Below are 20,832 nucleotides of genomic sequence, written 5' to 3' on the forward strand. Positions count from 1 at the left end.
TTAACCCCACTGTGCAGAAGTTGTCAAAACATGTTTTTCAGCCGTGATAAACGCGTTTTTGCATTTTTGGGCACCCCAATGTAACTGCTGGGGCCAGAACAGTACACTTTTCAAAACGTGTTTTTCAGCCGAAATAAACGTGTTTTTGCAAACTTTGAAATCCCAATGTAACTGCTTGGCTCAGAAGAGCACACTTAGTCAGCTCTTAGACCCACTGTGCAGAAGTTGTCAAAACGTGTTTTTCAGCAGAGATAAACGTGTTTTTTCAACTTTGAAATCCCAATGTAACTGCTTGGCACAGAAGAGCACACTGAGTCAGCTCTTAGCCTCCGCTGTGCAGAAGTTGTCAAAATGTGTTTTTCAGCCGTGAAAAACGCGTTTTTGCAACTTTGGGCACCCCAATGTAACTGCTGGGGCCAGAACAGCACACTTTTCAAAACGTGTTTTTCAGCCGAAATTAACGCATTTTTGCAAACTTTGAAATTCCAATGGAACTGCTTGGCTCAGAAGAGCACAGATTCAGCTCTTAGACCCACTGTGCAGAAGTTTTCAAAACGTATTTTTCAGCAGAGATAAACGCATTTTTGCAAACTTTTGCATCCCAATGTAACTTAAGGGACCAGAACAGGACACTTTTCAAAACGTGTTTATCAGCCGAAATAAAAGTGTTTTTGCAACATTGAAAACCCAATGTAACTGCTTGGCTCAGATGAGCACACTGAGTCAGCTCTTAGACCCACTGTGCAGAAGTTTTCAAAACGTGTTTTTCAACAGAGAGAAATTCGTTTTTGCAAACTTTTGCATCCCAATGTAACTTAAGGGACCAGAACAGCACACTTTTCAAAACGTGTTTATCAGCCGAAATAAACGTGTTTTTGCAACTTTGAAATCCCAATGTAACTGCTTGGCTCAGAAGAGCACACTGAGTCATCTCTTATACCAACTGTGCAGAAGTTGTCAAAACGTGTTTTTCAGCCAAAATTAACGCGTTTTTGCAAACTTTGAAATCGCAATGTACCTGCTTGGCTTAGGTGAGCACATTGTGCAGAAGTTGTCAAAACATGGTTTTCATCCGAGAAAAGCGCGTTTTTGCAACTTTGGGCACACCAATGTAACTGCTGGGTCCATAACAGCACACTTTTCAAAACTTGTTTTTCAGCCGAAATTAACGGGTTTTTGCAAAATTTTAAATCCCAATGTATCTGCTTGGCTCAGGAGAGCACACTGAGTCAGATCTTAACCCCACTGTGCAGACGTTGTCAAAACATGTTTATCAGCAGAGATAAACACGTTTTTGCAAACTTTGGCATCCCAATGTAACTTACGGGACCAGAACAGCACACTTTTCAAAGCGTGTTTTTCAGCCGAAATAAACGTGATTTTTGCAACTTTGAAATCCCAATGTAACTGCTTGGCTCAGAAGAGCACACTGAGTCAGCTCTTATACCCACTGTGCAGAAGTTGTCAAAATGTGTTTTTCAGCAGAGATAAACGTGTTTTTGCAACTTTGAAATGCCAATGTACATGCTTGGCTGAGGAGAGAACACTGAGTCAGCTCTTAACCACACTGTGCAGAAGTTGTCAAAACATGTTTTTAAGCAGAGATAAATGTGTTTTTGGAACTTTGAAATCCCAATGTAACTGCTTGGCAAAGAAGAGCACACTGAGTCAGCTCTTAGCCCCACTGTGCAGAAGTTTTCAAAATGTATTTTTCAGCAGAGATAAACGTGCATTTGCAAACTTTGAAATCCCAAAGTACCTGCGTTGCTCAGGAGAGCACACTGAGTCAGCTTTTAACCCCACTGTGCAGAAGTTGTCAAAACGTGTTTTTCAGCCGCGATAAACGCGTTTTTGCAACTTTGGGCACCCCAATGTAACTGCTGGGGCCAGAACAGCACACTTTTCAAAACGTGTTTTTCAGCCGAAATTAACGCGTTTTTGCAAACTTTGAAATCCCAATGTAACTGCTTGGCACAGAAGAGCACACTGAGTCAGCTCTTAGCCCCACTGTGCAGAAGTTGTCAAAACGTGTATTTCAGTCGAGATGAAGACGTTTTTGCAAAATTGGGCATCCCAATTTAACTGCTGGGGCCAGGACAGCACACTTTTCAAAACGTGTTTTTCAGCCGAAATTAACGCGTTTTTGCAAACTTTAAAATCCCAATGTACCTGCTTGGTTCAGGAGAGCACACCGAGTCATCTCTTAACCCCACTGTGCAGAAGCTGTCAAAACGTGTTTTTCAGGAGAGATAAACGTGTTTTTGCAACTTTGAAATCCCAATATACCTGCTTGGCTGAGGAGAGAACACTGAGTCAACTATTAAGCACACTTTGCAGAAATTGTCAGAACTTGTTTTTCAGCAGAGATAAACGTGTTTTTGCAACTTTGAAATCCCAAAGTACCTGCTTTGCTCAGGAGAGCACACTGAGTCAGCTTTTAACCCCAGTGTGCAGAAGTTGTCAAAACGTGTTTTTCAGCCGTGATAAATGCGTTTTTGCAACTTTGGGCACCCCAATGTAACTGCTGGGGCCAGAACAGCACACTTTTCAAAACGTGTTTTTCAGCCGAAATAAACGTGTTTTTGCAAACTTTGAAATCCCAATGTAACTGCTTGGCTCAGAAGAGCACATTTAGTCAGCTCTTAGACCCACTGTGCAGAAGTTGTCAAAACGTGTTTTTCAGCAGAGATAAACGTGTTTTTGAAACTTTGAAATCCCAATGTAACTGCTTGGCACAGAAGAGCACACTGAGTCAGCTCTTAGCCCTACTGTGCAGAAGTTATCAAAACGTGTTTTTCAGCTGTGATAAACGCGTTTTTGCAACTTTGGGCACCCCAATGTAACTGCTGGGGCCTGAACAGCACACTTTTCAAAACGTGTTTTTCAGCAGAGATAAACGTGTTTTTGAAACTTTGAAATCCCAATGTATCTGCTTGGCTCAGGAGAGCACACTGAGTCAGATCTTAACCCCACTGTGCAGACGTTGTCAAAACATGTTCATCAGCAGAGATAATCACGTTTTTGCAAACTTTGGCATCCCAATGTAACTTACGGGACCAGAACGGCACACTTTTCAAAGCGTGTTTTTCAGCCGAAATAAACGTGATTTTTGCAACTTTGAAATCCCAATGTAACTGCTTGGCTCAGAAGAGCACACTGAGTCAGCTCTTATACCCACTGTGCAGAAGATGTCAAAATGTGTTTTTCAGCAGAGATAAACGTGTTTTTGCAACTTTGAAATGCCAATGTACCTGCTTGGCTGAGGAGAGAACACTGAGTCAGCTCTTAACCACACTGTGCAGAAGTTGTCAAAACGTGTTTTTAAGCAGAGATAAATGTGTTTTTGGAACTTTGAAATCCCAATGTAACTGCTTGGCAAAGAAGAGCACACTGAGTCAGCTCTTAGCCCCACTGTGCAGAAGTTTTCAAAATGTATTTTTCAGCAGAGATAAACGTGTTTTTGCAAACTTTGAAATCCCAAAGTACCTGCGTTGCACAGGAGAGCACACTGAGTCAGCTTTTAACCCCACTGTGCAGAAGTTGTCAAAACGTGTATTTCATCCGAGTAAAGCGTGTTTTTGCAACTTTGGGCACACCAATGTAACTGCTGGGTCCAGAACAGCACACTTTTCAAACGTGTTTTTCAGCCGAAATTAACGCGTTTTTGCAAGCTTTAAAATCCCAATTTACCTGCTTGGTTCAGGAGAGCACACTGAGTCAGCTCTTAACCACACTGTGCAGAAGCTGTCAAAACGTGTTTTTCAGCAGAGATAAACGTGTTTTTGCAACTTTGAAATCCCAATATACCTGCTTGACTGAGGAGAGAACACTGAGTCAACTCTTAAGCACACTATGCAGAAATTGTCAGAACTTGTTTTTCAGCAGAGATAAACGTGTTTTTGCAACTTTGAAATCCCAAAGTACCTGCTTTGCTCAGGAGAGCACACTGAGTCAGCTTTTAACCCCACTGTGCAGAAGTTGTCAAAACATGTTTTTCAGCCGTGATAAACGCGTTTTTGCAACTTTGGGCACCCCAATGTAACTGCTGGGGCCAGAACAGTACACTTTTCAAAACGTGTTTTTCAGCCGAAATAAACGTGTTTTTGAAAACTTTGAAATCCCAATGTAACTGCTTGGCTCAGAAGAGCACACTTAGTCAGCTCTTAGACCCACTGTGCAGAAGTTGTCAAAACGTGTTTTTCAGCAGAGATAAACGTGTTTTTTCAACTTTGAAATCCCAATGTAACTGCTTGGCACAGAAGAGCACACTGAGTCAGCTCTTAGCCCCACTGTGCAGAAGTTTTCAAAATGTATTTTTCAGCAGAGATAAACGTGTTTTTGCAAACTTTGAAATCCCAAAGTACCTGCGTTGCACAGGAGAGCACACTGAGTCAGCTTTTAACCCCACTGTGCAGAAGTTGTCAAAACGTGTTTTTCAGCCGTGATAAACGCGTTTTTGCAACTTTGGGCACCCCAATGTAACTTCTGGGGTCAGAACAGCACACTTTTCAAAACGTGTTTTTCAGCCGAAATTAACGCGTTTTTGCAAACTTTGAAATCCCAATGTAACTGCTTGGCACAGAAGAGCACACTGAGTCAGCTCTTAGCCCCACTGTGCAGAAGTTGTCAAAACGTGTATTTCAGTCGAGATGAACACGTTTTTGCAAAATTGGGCATCCCAATTTAACTGCTGGGGCCAGGACAGCACACTTTTCAAAACGTGTTTTTCAGCCGAAATTAACGCGTTTTTGCAAATTTTAAAATCCCAATGTACCTGCTTTGCTCAGGAGAGCACACTGAGTCATCTTTTAACCCCACTGTGCAGAAGTTGTCAAAACATGTATTTCATCCGAGTAAAGCGCATTTTTGCAACTTTGGGCACACCAATGTAACTGCTGGGTCCAGAACAGCACACTTTTCAAAACGTGTTTTTCAGCTGAAATTAACGCGTTTTTGCAAACTTTAAAATCCCAATTTACCTGCTTGGTTCAGGAGAGCACACTGAGTCAGCTCTTAACCACACTGTGCAGAAGCTGTCAAAACGTGTTTTTCAGCAGAGATAAACGTGTTTTTGCAACTTTGAAATCCCAATATACCTGCTAGTAGTATAAAGCGACACCTTTCGTCAAACTTTTGACAGGTACCACGCCCCCTTTTCAGGCCAATGGTCGTCCGCGGTGGTTGGCTGTCCCGCCCCCTCAGGAGCCAATGTTGTGGATCGGAACTCCCCGCCTCCACCCCCCACCCGGGCGGTCGGCCCGACGCCACAGGGTCCCAAAGCCACCAGACGTCGCATGCCACGCTTTAGGTGTGTGCACGTGTGTATTGGTTTGGAAGGGGACCATGTCTGCCGCGGGGTTGAGTGCGCTCTATTATAACCTTGGGAAATCGGGCAGTTACGGCGGCGCAGAGAGTCTGGTGCGGGCCGCGAGATCCCGGGGTGTGAGCGGCGTCAGCCGCGGCCGGGTGGTCGAGTGGTTGTCCGGCCAGGCTGCTTATACGCTGCACAAGCAGTGTCTCAAAAGCATCAGGGTTGTAAGCACACACACACACACGCACTGACTGTGTAAAGTCTCGCGGAAAGAATTTACAGGACAAACACCATGTGAAATGTGAACCGCTTTATTTCAACAGTGGGTTTTCAAACACAGAAACACCGCAGCAGCGCTTTCACACAAGTTACAGACTCCAGTTTGCAAGTATGTGAAATGTGAACCGCTTTATTTCAACAGGGGTTTTCAAACACTGAAACAACGCAGCACACACGCGTTACCGACTCCTGTTTGCATTCAACAATTAAATGTTGGTGCGGAAACTTAGTTCGGTACGCGTAACCACCACCCCCACACTGCTGAGAAACTTTGCGGCATCTGAAAAAGCATTCATAACCCCCTTCCGCTCCCCGCGTCTAAAGCCATGCGAACCACACTGGGCGATCCGATCTAGCAGGGCAAAAAAATTTGCCTGCGTAACCAGCGGGATGGTGTTACCACAGGTTCTGTGCAAAACACGCTGTATTTTGGAATACACACTGTAGAACCCCCCAGGCTTCCTTTTCTGATCTGAAAACAACAGATCTGTAATAATTTCACTCAAGTTCTCGACATACACATCTATCTCTTTAACAAATTTAAGGACATTAGCATTCGACTCTTTGTTTTGCATATCAAGCTTTGTAGAGAGAAGCGTGTAAAGCACTCTTAGTAAGAATTCAGACGTATACATTCGAAATTCTTCATTCTTCGGTCGATGGCACACCCGGGTCTGTAAAACAGAGTGAAATCTGTATTCACATTTTACATAGATCTTTTTTTTTTGCGTCTGTAAAAATAAGAATAGTGTTTCTTCTGCAACTCATCAAAAGTCACGTCTACTAATTTTTCATCCAGCTGTTCAAGGGTGGTGTGTACATGCTCATATGGGGAGCGGTCCTCAATTATATTTTTTAGCAACTGTTTTATGCACCGCTCAGTGTCATTTGTGATGGTGTACGACCCCAGACACCGGGCGGTGTACAGAACAGCCGATAAAATTCGGGCTAAACTGAGAGACTTATAAATTTCTAAAGCGGCAAACGTCACGTCTTCACCCCCATCTGCGTAGCCGGCAGACAGGCATGTGTGACCCCGCTGCCCGGGGTGGTCAATCAAACAGGCCGGACAGTCATCAACCAGGACCCCCTTTAAACAGTGTTTGAAGATGCAATAAACTACTGCTTTCACAATCTTGGGCATAACATCGGGCTCATTAGGGACAGGGGCATCAGCTTTATTAACATTTGGGCGAACACCCAGGCATAGACACGAGACATTCACATGTGTCGGTAGGCTGAAGATTGACCCGTCCACATCCTCTTTATTCTATTAAAGGAAAAAGAAAAGGAAGGCTTAACAAAATAGACATGCTTTGCACCTAAAATATCGAGCATTTAACGCGCTTTTGAGCTAAGGTTTTTCGTTAATATTTACCATTTGTAGCGTGGTATCATCGCTAGCACCCGGCTGTTCTTCAACATCTGCTACCCCAGCTGAACTCACACACCCACTGATGTCACAGGGCGCAGTGGGTGGGGTCGGGTTTTGCTAAAAAGAAGACCATGTATTAAAATGACATACGCTAAGCACCGATACAACAATTCCACGAGCCGAAAAAAATATTTTAGCCGCCTACCTCTTCACTTTGCAGAGTAGCGGACCCCGTTGTTTCGCCACACAAAGAAGCCATCTCAGCAGCTCCGCGGTGTCTGACAGCACCAAGCACGCACTGCGGCCCAGTCAGGTCGGAGCGTTTAAGAATATGCGCCAATGGTGTAACACGCCTACATAACACAAGACATTTTTCAATTGGTTGTGACGACCCCCCCTGATTTATCGAGAGCGAAAAGTATACGCTTATCAGCTTATAAGTTTTAGTTTTAAGTATTATCACACAACGCAAACACAAATGCTGTGTTTCACCGAAAATAAATTTTAAACACGCGGGGTTGGTCTTAAAGTTTTTAAAATAACGTGATAAGACACAGTTTATTTTTAATAACACATTCGCGACAGCTTTTTCGAAAGTTTGGGATAAATTTCCACACAGCGCCAGCCTAAAAGTCTTTAAGGTGATAACAGACAACAAATGGTGGGTTGTTGTTCTTCAGACTTTAACGGATTGTTCTTAAAGTTTTAAAATAGTTTCCCTGAAGAGATGATTTGTGATGCTATTGGAGACGGGGTTGGGGGGGTTAGTTACAGGCTCTGGAATGCAGAGTGGGGGGGGGGTAAAATTGACATCTGGGAAAGTTTACAAACATTTTAAATCCATGTAAAGTTTTCTAATTTACAAACAACACATGTACTTCACGCAAAAATGTTCATAACAACGCGGCGCGAAAAATAAAACCTCAAAACGTCAAGCTTGGTCTGTGAACACGTCCCTATAAAGAACAGATACATAATAAAAACATTTTGCTTGATAATATTCTTAGCGGTCTGTTGGCGAATCAAACAAAGACACAGCGGCACATTTTCGCCACGTTTTAACAGCTAAGAAATGTAGACACCCTTGTATGTCTTAAATAATATAGATTTTAACATTATAACGATCTATATTCGCTTATCAGTTTATAAGTTTTAAAGTATTAACATACAATGCAAACACAAATGATGTGTTTGCCCAGAAAATAAATTTTAAACACGCGGGGATGGTTTTAAAGTTTTTAAAATAACGTGATAAGACACAGTTTATTTTTAATAACACATTCGCGACAGCTTTTCGAAAGTTTGGGATAAATTTCCACACAGCGCCAGCCTAAAAGTCTTTAAGATGTTAACAGACAACAAATGGTGGGTTGTTGTTCTTCAGACTTTAACGGATTGTTCTTAAAGTTTTAAAATTGTTTCCCTGTAGAGATGATTTGTGATGCTATTGGAGACGGGGTTGAGAGGGGGGTTAGTTACAGGCTCTGGAATGCAGAGTGGGGGGGGGGGTAAAATTGACATCTGGGAAAGTTTACAAACATTTTAAATTCATGTAAAGTTTTCTAATTTACAAACACCACATGTATTTCACGCAAAAATGTTCATAACAACGCGGCGCGAAAAAATAAAACCTCAAAACGTCAAGCTTGGTTTGCGAACACGCCCCTATAAAAAACAGATACATAAAAAACATTTTGCTTGATAATATTCTTAGCGGTCTGTTGGCGAATCAAACAAAGACACTGCGGTACATTTTCACCACGTTTTAACAGCTAAGAAATGTAGACACCGTTGTATGTCTTAAATAATATAGATTTTAACATTATAACGATCTAAAACGTTTTCTAAAATGTTTCTTAAATAATTTCTACAGACCACTACCTGCACCCCCAACGATACCTAAGATTAATGGTTTTATTGGGGGGGGGGGACATGTGTGTTTCTTATAAGAGAATGTTTAGCGGGTTGAGTATAAGTACCAGTGGTTTAACAGACGAAGTTTTAGCTGCATTCCAAGTCCTACAGTCTCACGTTATCGCCTAACTCGTCAGAATGGATCACGCCGATCAATTACAACAGTCTGAAGATAGTCTATTTACAGACTTAACACTGTTCGACTTGATAGACGAAGACGAGGATTCCACGAATTTCAGCGGTATGTATATCTGGCTTATTGTGAGACAATTACAACGTCACGATGCATGTCACGTGTTAGCTATAGTTACAAAACGTTGTATAATATTTGTATACTAGGCAGTATTGAATGATTATAACGGAATTACCGGTGATTGGTGCCGTAATGTGGTCGTGACTGTGTGTATCCATTCATTTCCATTAGCCCCGAAAACCGCCGCTGTAAAAAGACCAGTTACGACGCAGCACAACGCTGGTGGGTAATTACGACAATGTTTTGAATAACGCTTTACGGCCATGTGAGTCTTAAAGACACAGGGGTATATACACCACACCAAAACACGTATGTGTCTATTCCGCAGACGCGGGCGAAGGGACAAGTCGCCACACATTTAAAAAACCTCGTTTGGGGTTTGCAATACCACCCCAAAACCTTGTGGTGACACAGGCAGATGTTCACGGCACACCAGACGGTGCGGGGGATATTATCAGAGCGCCTGAGAGAAGAGGTCGGTATTATATAAAACATTCTTTTAGCATGGCCATTTAAACGTGTCTATAATAAAAATACCATCCGTTTTTCTATTTTTTCACTAATGGTATTTTCCCACGTCGTGCAGACCCCGGACCTTCAAAAAATAAATTGCGACGAGCCAACAAGTTAACTGGGACAACGAGCTCAAAACGTCTGAAATCAACAGGCAAAGGTTAATATAATTTAAGCGTGGTCAAGATGTGTTATGATCCACTTACGGTAAACGTTACTTCTTTTGTTAGGCTGTTAATTCGCTGAAAGATCCTACCTCGCGTAGTTTTCTGTTTGGGAGTGTTAAAAAACCTTATTTAAAACTGCCTAGCTTTTAAAGTTAAAAGCGACTGGTCTGTGCGAGGGTCTACAGGCCGTTAACCACGCCGCTTGACCCAGTAGCGCCACCACAGCCGTCAAGGAAACCGGTGTTGTGTTGAAAAGTCTTTTATTTTTATCACCGTGTAGTTTTCTGATTTTGAGATGTGGAGCATTGGCGTGGTAATAAAAAGTCTTTTATTTTTTCACACAGCAGCTGTATCGACGCGCGGCGAAACAAATGTGTCGGAAACGACGGACCCTAAGGCGGTGACTGCATCGGAGACGGTTGTTAAGACGCTGACCAAAGCCAGACGTGTCAAGCCTTCGGAGCGAAATCATAACGCGCCTAAAGACTTGGTGCTTGGTGATTTGGGGTGCTCAGTGCGGCATATTGCAGACTTGGTATCAAAGGTGGGCACTAATGAGGTGGATAAAAAGCGGTGTTTAGAGAATCTAAGAGCCGCTTTAGCATGTGCACATGCAGTGTTTCCAAAAACGATCCAGGTTTACGCCGCTAGCCTCTTAGACGTTTTTTCCAAAGAGGATGTCGATCTAACCTCTGGATTTCACTACCTCGTAATGCTATTTCAGGGAGCATTGGTGCAAAGCCCCGGTGATAAATGACTAAACATGCGGTCTAAAAAGTGCTTAAAAGACCGACCGCGTGCCAACCGCAAGCTTTTGTACGTAAATAAAAGAATTAAACTGGCAAAAGCATGTTTGTTGCGTCGTCAAAGATTCAGAGCGAGGCATCAGATTTCCCAAGGGTCGCCCGAGCCACGCAATGAAAATGCAGTGGTAGAAAATAATTTAAGACCCGAGGTTGTTGTAGCAGAACAGGATGGTGGTAACCCAGAACCGGTTGTACTGAACGATCTAAATCAGGTTGGTGGTGGTGGTGCCGGGGCGAATAGAGACCCCTTAGTTTTCCTGGAGCGTATACGTAGTTATAACAGGTCTTATAATAATTTTAGAGCAACAGAGCACCATGAAGAATTTCGTTTTGTTAATCTCGACAGAATAGCCTCGTATGTACAGGCTATAGACGCTGTGCATGGTGCAGTCCAGAGAATATTGGATGAACTTTCTCCAAACATCGGGGCGAATGATTTTGTACAGCTGCGTTTGACTGCGGGTGGTTTTAACAAACCCTTGTTCTCACGCAGGAGACACCCCGGAGAATTAAATGCTGCCGATTTTTTTAAGCCACATCTCAGACCTCCTACAGAGCCACACAGAGGTTCTCACCGATGACACCCTCCGCTTAGTGGTGACGATAGTTAGGAATATGCAGGGGGGTGCCCGCCGAAGATTTAAATCTGTTCTGTACAGCCGGGTAATTGCTCAGAAAAAAGCGCACCTTATCGACTTACATTACACGGGCGGTAATCTGTGTTTCGCCGGGAGTGTGTATGGTTTGTTGAATGAGGGTTGTACCGATGGGGAAATGTTACAGGGCGCTAAACGAATGCACAGAGAGTTGGGTTTTCCAGAGAATCGGAAAATTAGTTTGTCAGACATTACCGCTTTTGAAAAACATTTAAAGGTGGTCATTAAAATTTTGTACCACGACCAGGGTGATTGGAAATATTTTACAACGGGGCCCACACCACCAAATTCTAAAATACTTTTTGTTCTACTGCATGAAGAGCATTTTTACGGGGTTTTAAATATTAAAGCTTTTGTGGGGGAGGCGTATTTTTGCACTAACTGCCATGCGGCGTATAGCCACAAGAACGCACACGCCTGTGTTAAAGCTTGTAAAACCTGTTTAGATCCCCAGTGTTGCGAAATTGATGCTGAAATTCGGAATTGCCCGTCCTGTAAGGTCTTTTGTCGTAGCTCTCAGTGTTTGGCGAGACACTTTCAGAATGCGGCGACGGGTGTGAGTAAGTGTGAGCGCAGGGTCTTTTGTGAGAAATGTGGGGTTTATAACCTTGCAAGTCACAAATGTAAAGAGAAACTGTGCGCGCGTTGTAACAACGTGATCGACACCCCTGACACACATTTGTGCTACATACCGCCTTTGGACAACCCCAAAATTTCAAACAAGTACATTTTTTTCGACTTTGAATGCATGCAAGAAACGGGGACACACATACCAAATTACGTCCACGCCCTTCATATTGACAATAAACGTAGCTGGGAATTTTATGGTGAAACTTGTCTAAAGGATTTTGTGTGTAAATTTATCGATAGACGTTTCAAAAACCATACGTTCATATCACACAATGGCAAGGGATATGACAATTACCTAGTGATCAGACAGTTGTTAGCTGAAAAGATGGACGTTGAACTAATTAATCAGGGTGGTAAGATAATGTGTATGACCGTAAAAGCTCTGAACATCCGATTTATCGATTCTTTAAACTTTCTGCCTATGAAATTAAGCAAAATGCCGGCCGCCATGGGGTTCCCCGGGTGTAAGGGTCATTTTCCACACTTGATGAACACTTCGGAAAACCAAAATTATGTCGGACCGATGCCTCCGCCTGAACTTTACGGCGTTAACTACATGCTGCCGAGCGAGAAAGCCGAGTTTTTGGTTTGGTATGAAGAATGCCGGGGAAGTGTGTTTAACTTACAGAGAGAGTTGAAACGTTACTGCCAGTTGGATGTGGCAATTCTAAGAGAAGGCTGTGTCAGGTTTCGGGACGAGGTCATGAATATGACCAGACAGACACGCGTGACTGAGTCGGGGGCCGCCTGCGTTGTCTGCATCGACCCCTTTCAGTTTGTGACCATCGCTAGTGTCTGCATGGCCATGTTCAGACTTATGTTTTTACATGAAGAGACGATTGCGTTGCTACCCCATGACAATTACCACCGCCAGCAAAAACGATTTTCTACACCCAGCATTCAATGGCTTATGTACATCGAACACACAGAGCGCGTTAAAATCCAACACGCGTTAACCACGGCCGGTGAGTTCAAGGTTGGCCCATATTTTCTGGATGGTTATGCTGTAATTGACGGCGTGCCGACAGCCTTTGAGTTCAACGGTTGCTTTTTTCACGGGTGTAGCGTTTGTTATTGTGAAAACGATTTTAATCAGCTGACAAACACTACTTTTGGTTGGTTGTACAGAAAGACAATGGTGAAAATTAATTTTCTCAAAATGAGAGGTTTTAACGTGCGTGTTTTGTGGGAGCACGAGTTCAGAGACATGCTTGTTGAAAATGGAGACTTGGGTAAATTTCTAACAGCTGCTCAGTTACCAGAGCCTCTGCAACCTCGCGAGTCGCTTTTTGGGGGGAGAACAAACGCGATTTGTTTGCATTACACAGCGCAGCCCGGTGAAAAAATTCATTACTATGATTTCACCAGTCTGTATCCGTTTGTGAACAAAACTAAAAAATACCCACTTGGGCACCCCCGAATAATATATAACAACTTTGGAGATTTAAAACGGTATTTCGGTTTAGCGAAGGTGAAAGTTTACCCACCCAGACGCTTGTACTTTCCAGTTCTTCCAACCAAAATTGACAAAAAACTGTTTTTCACACTGTGTCGTACGTGTGCCGAAACAAAACAGACCACCCGATGTGAGCACGGTGATGAAGATCGCGCCTTGACTGGTGTCTGGTGCACCCCCGAATTACAGAAGGCCTTAGATCTGGGGTATAGAGTGTGTAAAATTTACGAAATTTGGCATTTCGAAAAGGCCTCACACGATCTTTTTACCGACTACATCAAACTGCATCTGAAAGGGAAGCAGGAAGCTTCGGGGTTTCCAGAGTGGTGTACTGATGTCGCGAAACAACAAAGATATATCAGCGAATATTATGAAAAAGAGGGTGTCCGGCTGGACCCCGGCAACATTAAAAAGAATCCGGCCAAAAGACAGCTTTCAAAAATTGCCTTGAACAGTTTGTGGGGGAAGTATGGGCAAAGAGACAATTTACCACAGACCACCATTGTGAGAAACCCCGATGAATTGTTCAGGTACTTATTTACGCCATATCATGAGGTGTCAGCCTGCGAGTTTATCGATGAAAACACCGCCTGTGTTACGTGGAAACACACTAAACACCACTATACGGGCCATTCAAACACCAACATTTTCATCGCTAGCTTTACAACCGCCTATGCCCGCTTGGAGTTATACAATCTGCTAAATGCTTTGCAAGGCCGTTGTCTGTACCACGACACAGATTCCGTTATCTTTGTGAGCCGGGAGGGTGAGTGGAATCCGGAACTGGGCGACTACTTGGGTGAGCTGACCAGCGAAATCGCTGCTGGTCAACACATCACCGAGTTTGTGTCAACAGGACCCAAGTCGTACGGGTACAAACTGTCTGGAGGGAAAGCCTGTTTAAAGGTAAAAGGCATTACGCTCAATGTGAACAATTGTGAAAAAGTTAACTTTGAGAGTCTGCGGGACTTGGTTTTTGACTATGGCGTTAACCCTTATGCAGAGTGCCGGGAATTTAAACACATTTCTATTCAACAGCCGATGATCGTGCGTGTTAAAAAGGATTGGCGCATTGAGACCCGAACATTAAAGAAAACCCAGAAGGTGGTGTACGACAAGTGGGTGCTGCAAGAAAATTTGACATCGTTGCCCTACGGATATTAACACGATGGATGTCAGGTTAAAACACCCTTTTTCATGCATTTTGTCCGGACCCTCGAATTGCGGTAAAAGTTATTTTATAAAACAGCTCTTGGAGAACGGTGATACCGTTATGACTCGTAAACCCGAAAACATAGTCTGGTGTTACAGCTGCTGGCAACCTCTATACGACGAGTTGCTTGTGAAATTTCCATACATTCAGTTTATAGAAGGACTACCGACGTCGTTTTCCGACGACCAGCTACTGCCGCCGGGTAGAGTAAATTTGATTATAGTTGATGATTTGATGGAGTCTGCGTGTGAAAATAATGAGATAGAAAAAGCTTTTACCAAATACGTACACCACCGAAACCTCAGCATCATGTATATCGTCCAAAATGTGTTTTGTCAAGGCCGGAAAAGTAGAACCATCGCGTTAAATACAAAGTACATGGTGCTGTTTAAAAACCCTAGAGATAAACTACAGATTACAACCCTGTCCCGGCAGATGTACCCCGGTAAAGCCAAATTTTTTTTGGAAGCGTTCGATGATGCTACTAAAAAAACTTTCGGTTACTTGTTGGTGGATTTAAATGCAGACACACCAGATGACTATCGCTTGCGAACAGGTCTTTTCCCCCCAGATGTACCCACGGCTTATGTATTTAAAAAATCTAAAAGTCGGTGATCTCACAACCGCAGACTCAGTCGAATAACACGTTCGGGGCGTCGTCATGTCTTCACGCGTTCGGAGAAACCTGACTCTCTTAAATTTTCTGGTAAAAGCCGCCCCCAAGCAGCGGAAAGCTATTCTCTGCGGAGCTACAAATGATCTTGTACAGGCCATAGCTGAAATCGCCTTGAATACCTTGAAAGGGAACATACCGTTATCTGCTAAGCAGTTTGGGACCCTGAAGAGAAAGCGTAAGCTTATAAAGACTTTGAGTCGAAAGGGTCTTTCTCTTAAAAGAAAGAGACTCTTGGTGAACCAGTCTGGTGGTTTTATCGGGACCCTGTTGAGTATTGCAGTACCACTGATTACGGGGCTTCTACAACGTCAATAATGGAGCACGCTGAAAAAATGTACCTGGTACCTCAGAAACAGCTCGATCGACTCCGAGAGCGGTCTGGGTTCGAAAGCGATGTAAGAAAAATAACAGCCCGTCGGTTGGATGATGAAATGCGTGACATTCTGCAGAACGCGCATCTGGCCGAATATGAAAAAGTGAAATTGTACAACCAGGTGTTACAAAGGTATTTGGCATTAGTACGCCAGGAGACTTCCGAAAAGGGGACTTTAACAGTTGTGCTACCGGAAAATGCACACACCGAACTATCACACACGTTAGCACAACCGCCGTCATCGAGCGTGGCTGACTTTGGTTATATTTTGGACAGCGTGTCTCAGCGGTTCCGGAGAAATGCTGAGATATTGTTAAAGACCATGGCCCGCAATGAACCATTAATAGCCTGGAATGAAAAAGGGGAATTTGTGTACAAGGGGGCACCCGTTGAGGGCTCTCACATGATTGATCTTGTCAGAGCTCTCACGCAGCAGCAAGCAGTTGCGGTCGGTAAGAAGCCAAAAGGCTGGGATGTGTTCATGGAGGCTATGGCAGAAATCAACGTGCCGGGCACCCTGCTAGCCAACGCTGGTAACCGAGAGCTACTTGAAAAACTCAAGGCTGCCCCGCCGGGGTGTGCAGCGTCGGTCAAAACTTTAAAACAACCGGTAGAGTTGTCGACGGTCGACCCGGTCTCTAAGATAACCGCTGAAAGGAGACGCTCGCTAATACCTAGACCCACATGGTTGTCTTTGTAACATTTTTTCTCTGGGTATGTGTGTTTGTGTTAAATGACTTGAAATGTATATTAAAAAGCGTGCGCAATATGTTTAAAAATGGTTTGTCTGTAACATGTATTAAAAAAAGCTTGAGCGCTATAACAGCGAATGTATAATAAAAATATTGTGTTGATTTTCAATCATGTTTTGTGTTCTTTTTAAATAATAACCACACAGACGTCGAAATGGTTCGATTTCATTTTTATTTTAGACGATCGATTAACATTTATGACATGTTTTAAATTGTCGTAAACACCCGCATAATTGAACATTCGTATTTTCAAAGGGCTTGAAAGGGTACAGGGGTCTCCGTCTCACACGACGTCGGTTTTTCAGAAACATTTCCACCATGCGGTCATTCTGGATTGCATTCGTAGAATAAAGTTCTAAAATGTTTCTAAAAGATAAACCTTTACATCTATGGTATAGAAAAAGGACGCAATGTAGACCGCAGGTCACTGCAAAAGAATCTTGCAATTGTCTGTTGTTGTAAAATATGGAGTTAGCATTTCTGTTTAAGAAATCAATAATGTTCTTGGGAAAGAAAAAAGGCTTCGGGTGAAAATCCGTAGGAGTCGAAAAATTCTGCGCCCTCGTCGTCGGGTAAGTAAATAGCCAGCCAGTGTTCACCGGGGCGGTCGTGTGGGTGAGTATTAACTATTAAACACAACGGTCGCCGCGCCAGTCTCTCGCGTGGTAGGGCATCACTGGGGAACACGCCTAGAAAACTGTCTCGGGTGTAGCGGTCTCGGGTTAGAATGTCTTCCAGCTGTTTGGTGTTCATCTTTATGTGCAGGTTGTGTGGCCACCCGTGCTTTTTAGCTGAAGTCGTAAATGACTTGACGTCTCATATCCAGCTCTATCACGTTGTCGAACAACGCGTACACAACCATGTTAACTGTAGTGGGTAGCGGTAGCGCGAAGCGTATTTCAGCTCTCAGATTACCCGTTTTGATAAGTGAATAATGTCCTGTGCACTCGTCGTCGGGGCTGAGGTTGAAAGCGAACAATGTGTAACCGCGCGCGTACTCCTCGCGGTCCACCAGAAGTGGTTTGTCTTTCAGACGCTTCCCGGCTGTTTCCACCAGATTAAAATATTCACGGACGCAATGTCCATTCTGGAAGTCTGGTTGAAGCGGTTTAGTGGGGATTTGTTCACCGTCCGCGTAGAGAGCCAGAAAGTTAACGTTGTAGTGTTTAAAATTGAAGGGGTTTTGGGTAAAACTGCCGCTGAATGCCGCGTTGTCCACAAACCCCAAAATGACCACTTTGGGTAACTGTCCGAGAAAGAGGTTTTCTTGGTTACACACACGGCTTCCTGCAGGCAGGCTGAAGACTTTCATCTGTACGCGGTCTATGGGGTATTTAGCGTTGGCCGTCAGGAGTGCTTCGGCGTGTCCCAGTCTGACCCCTGGTGACACTCTGACTCTTTTCACAAACAAAGATGCAGAGAGTACGCTCAGTTTGTGTTCTCCGGCGTTGTTCATTAAGCAGAAAGCATCTCTGTTTCGCGTGAGTTTTATTTTCAGGTCTACGCCATTCAGTAGTAGTTTGTCCTGAAAAAACAGGTCGGCGTGAATGTGACCCAGGAGCTCCAGTTTTCGGCTTTGCGTCGTGTATGATGCTCTTTTTCGGAACCCCTGATTGGGACCATCCAAAATTGTGGACTCGTGTTCCCCGGCTGTGTCTTTGTAAAAGAGCCCTGTTGAATACTGCGTCTTCAGCGTCTCTTCACTGTAGTTCAGGACCGACTCTATAAAGGCTCTGTAAGGATAGCAGTTGTTGCTCTGGCTGATCAATCGGTCTCCTACTGTGATGTCAACCTGGCTGAAGATGGCTGCGATGGGGTAGTTCACCAGGCTCACACGGGCTGCCGCATCAATGTCCCGACCGTCTGGTTCCGTTATTTTACAGGTCAAATAGAGCAGGGTGTTGTTTAAATCTAAATAATCTTCTCCGTTGCCTGCGACGTAGAACTCCAGAGGTGGGTTTTCCGTTAGGGCCGTGAGGGGTGGAACTTCTATGTAAAAACTTTTCTCGACGCTTGTTTGGGTAGGTGCTAATTGAAATATGTCCAGCTCCGACTTGGCGCATTCTGCAGACCCGCCGTGAACAAAAGCCATGTTTAAAATATGTCTCGTTTCGTGTCTCGATGATTGCTGTGTGTCACGCTCTTCTTGGTCGACCTGAAGCTTTTATGAGTTGCCTGTCTGCGCTTAGCCGTTCTTTTATCAGGTTTCGGCGGCCCCCGACGGTACGATGATGACGTCTGTCTTTTTCTCTTGACACCCCTGCGGATGTATGCTAGACCCGAACCTTCCTGCTGATGTGCAGCCACCTTTGACATGACCGCGCTTGTAACGTTGCCAACCACGTCTTTGGCGATGTTTTTAGCTGCCGATGCCATGTGTGGCTTAGCTATTTCAAACCCGCGTTTCAGAAAAGGCACGGCTTTTCTAAATAGCGCTCTGAAAATACCCCCGATACCAGCGCCGTACTGAACCGGCAGCCCTGAAAATCCTGGTAACCCATAACCAGCCTGTTGTTTGTAGTAGTGCGTATACAAAGAAGGATCCCCGTAGCTCTTGATGACCGTCATCCTTTTAGATGTTTGTCGCTTTCACGGGTCTGAAATGCAGCTTGACGATGACCTTTCCAAAAGCAAATGACACGTGTTCGTTTTGATCCGTCTTTATTTCAATAGCGATGTTGTTAAAATGGTCGATGCTCACCGGCACGTAATGGGGTTTGTCGTACAATACTGTGACGAATTCACCATCCACGCCTCTGAAGGGCACACAACGCAAAAGCGGTGCGTAGACGTCGCCTATTAACTGGTGTTCTATGATATCGGTGTATATATACATGGTGTTAAATCCGCCAGTCATATCGACGGGGTGCGGTGATTTTACACCCGCGACACCCGAATTGAAACCCAACATCCGCGCTAGGCGATTACCCACCTGCATAACAAACCGTTTATCACTAACAATCCTTACCGAGCGGCTAATGGGGTTGTATTTAAGACTTACAGCCGTTAACTTGGATTTTTCAGCAGCCCGTTTCATTTCATGCAAGAGCTGCTCGATGTTGCCGTAGTACCCTCTCGGTAAGGTACAGGTCCAGATAGTCTTGAGCTCCTCGCTGATGAACAGAAAACCTTCGTCTTCATCAAACGTGTTTAGCGTATGCGGATAGTGCAGCTCGACCAGGCCCACTTCCCAGCTCCCGTCCAGGTCAATCGCCTTTGCCAGATGCTCTGTGAAGCACGCGTTAGTGTTCTTTGGAAACATCTTTGAGGATGAATTACTAGCCAGCGTCACATAGAAGCCATTGGGGTTCATTTTTCACGACCTCTTTATGTCTCTGACCTCAGAAGCCTTCACCCAACTATTGAATTTATCGCTCCAGCCGCGCCACTTTACCAAAAGCTGTTTGTTTTTGCCACGACCCCTGGCTGCTAAAATCTTTTGGATGCGGTAGACGTTCTCAACATCTGGGTTTATCTTCTGTAGCTCTTCTGCATAGAAGGAGCCCTTAATGTCGTCGCCTGCGTAGTCCTGCAGTTTGTAATAGGGTCTCAGAGCCGCGGACCGCTCTTTGACAATGAAAATTTCATCTGTGAAGGTCTGTTCATATCCCTTCTCAAACACACCCTTTATTTTGGACACCCGCACGCGATCACCCACATTAAATGAAAACTTTGACGGTTTTCTCTTAAAGTGCTCGTCATAGACCGTTCTCCACACCTCAAGGGCGTTGTCGGGCGTAACAGAAGCCGGGGTTCGTTTAATAGTCGTGTGGTAACTATGGTTATAAGCGTAAATAAGATCTGAAAGGACGTCGATATAACGAAAGGTGTTTTTGTGTGTCAGGTACCTCCACATTTTTGTTTTAATAGTTCTGTTAAACCTCTCGACCACACTAGCCTTCACATCACTGGCCGTAACGAAATGTTCAATATTCTCACATTTGAGAAAATTTTGGAAGGTCCTGTTAAGAAATTCTTTACCCTCGTCCGTTTGTAGCTTTTTAGGAGCACGCCCCTCTTGCAGTATATTTCGGAAGGCGCCTGTCACGGCCCCACCAGTCTTGGTTTTCAACGGCACAGCCCACGCGTATTTAGACAGTATGTCTATACACATTAAGATGTAACAGAAACCGTCGTTGAACTCGCGGTGTTCTCTCATGTCCACCAAGTCGGCCTGCCACTGCCAGTCCATTTCGGACACCAGCGTCCTGTTTCTCTTAAAACGTACGCGCTCCGGCTTGTGCAGCGTATAAGCAGCCTGGCCGGACAACCACTCGACCACCCGGCCGCGGCTGATGCCGCTCACACCCCGGGATCTCGCGGCCCGCACCAGACTCTCCGCGCCGCCGTAACTGCCCGATTTCCCAGGGTTATAATAGAGCGCACTCAACCCCGCGGCAGACATGGTCCCCTTCCAAAACAATACACACGTGCACAAACCTAAAGCGTGGCATGCGA

At 44.4% G+C, this 20,832-nt stretch overlaps 1 long non-coding RNA gene across 1 annotated transcript; it reads right to left on the reverse strand.

Annotated features, from left to right (window-relative positions):
- Positions 1-5,606: 5,606 nt before the first annotated feature.
- Positions 5,607-9,316, reverse strand: LOC148810306 (uncharacterized). The gene is made up of 3 exons (XR_016086790.1): positions 9,248-9,316; positions 7,171-7,318; positions 5,607-7,082 (listed from the first exon to the last, which is right to left on the reverse strand). It is a non-coding gene; the product is annotated as an uncharacterized LOC148810306 (long non-coding RNA).
- Between the last annotated feature and the right edge of the window lie 11,516 nt (positions 9,317-20,832).

This window comes from Atractosteus spatula (assembly GCF_055471065.1).
Source record: "Atractosteus spatula isolate fAtrSpa1 chromosome 3 unlocalized genomic scaffold, fAtrSpa1.hap1 SUPER_3_unloc_1, whole genome shotgun sequence".
NCBI lineage: Eukaryota > Metazoa > Chordata > Actinopteri > Semionotiformes > Lepisosteidae > Atractosteus > Atractosteus spatula.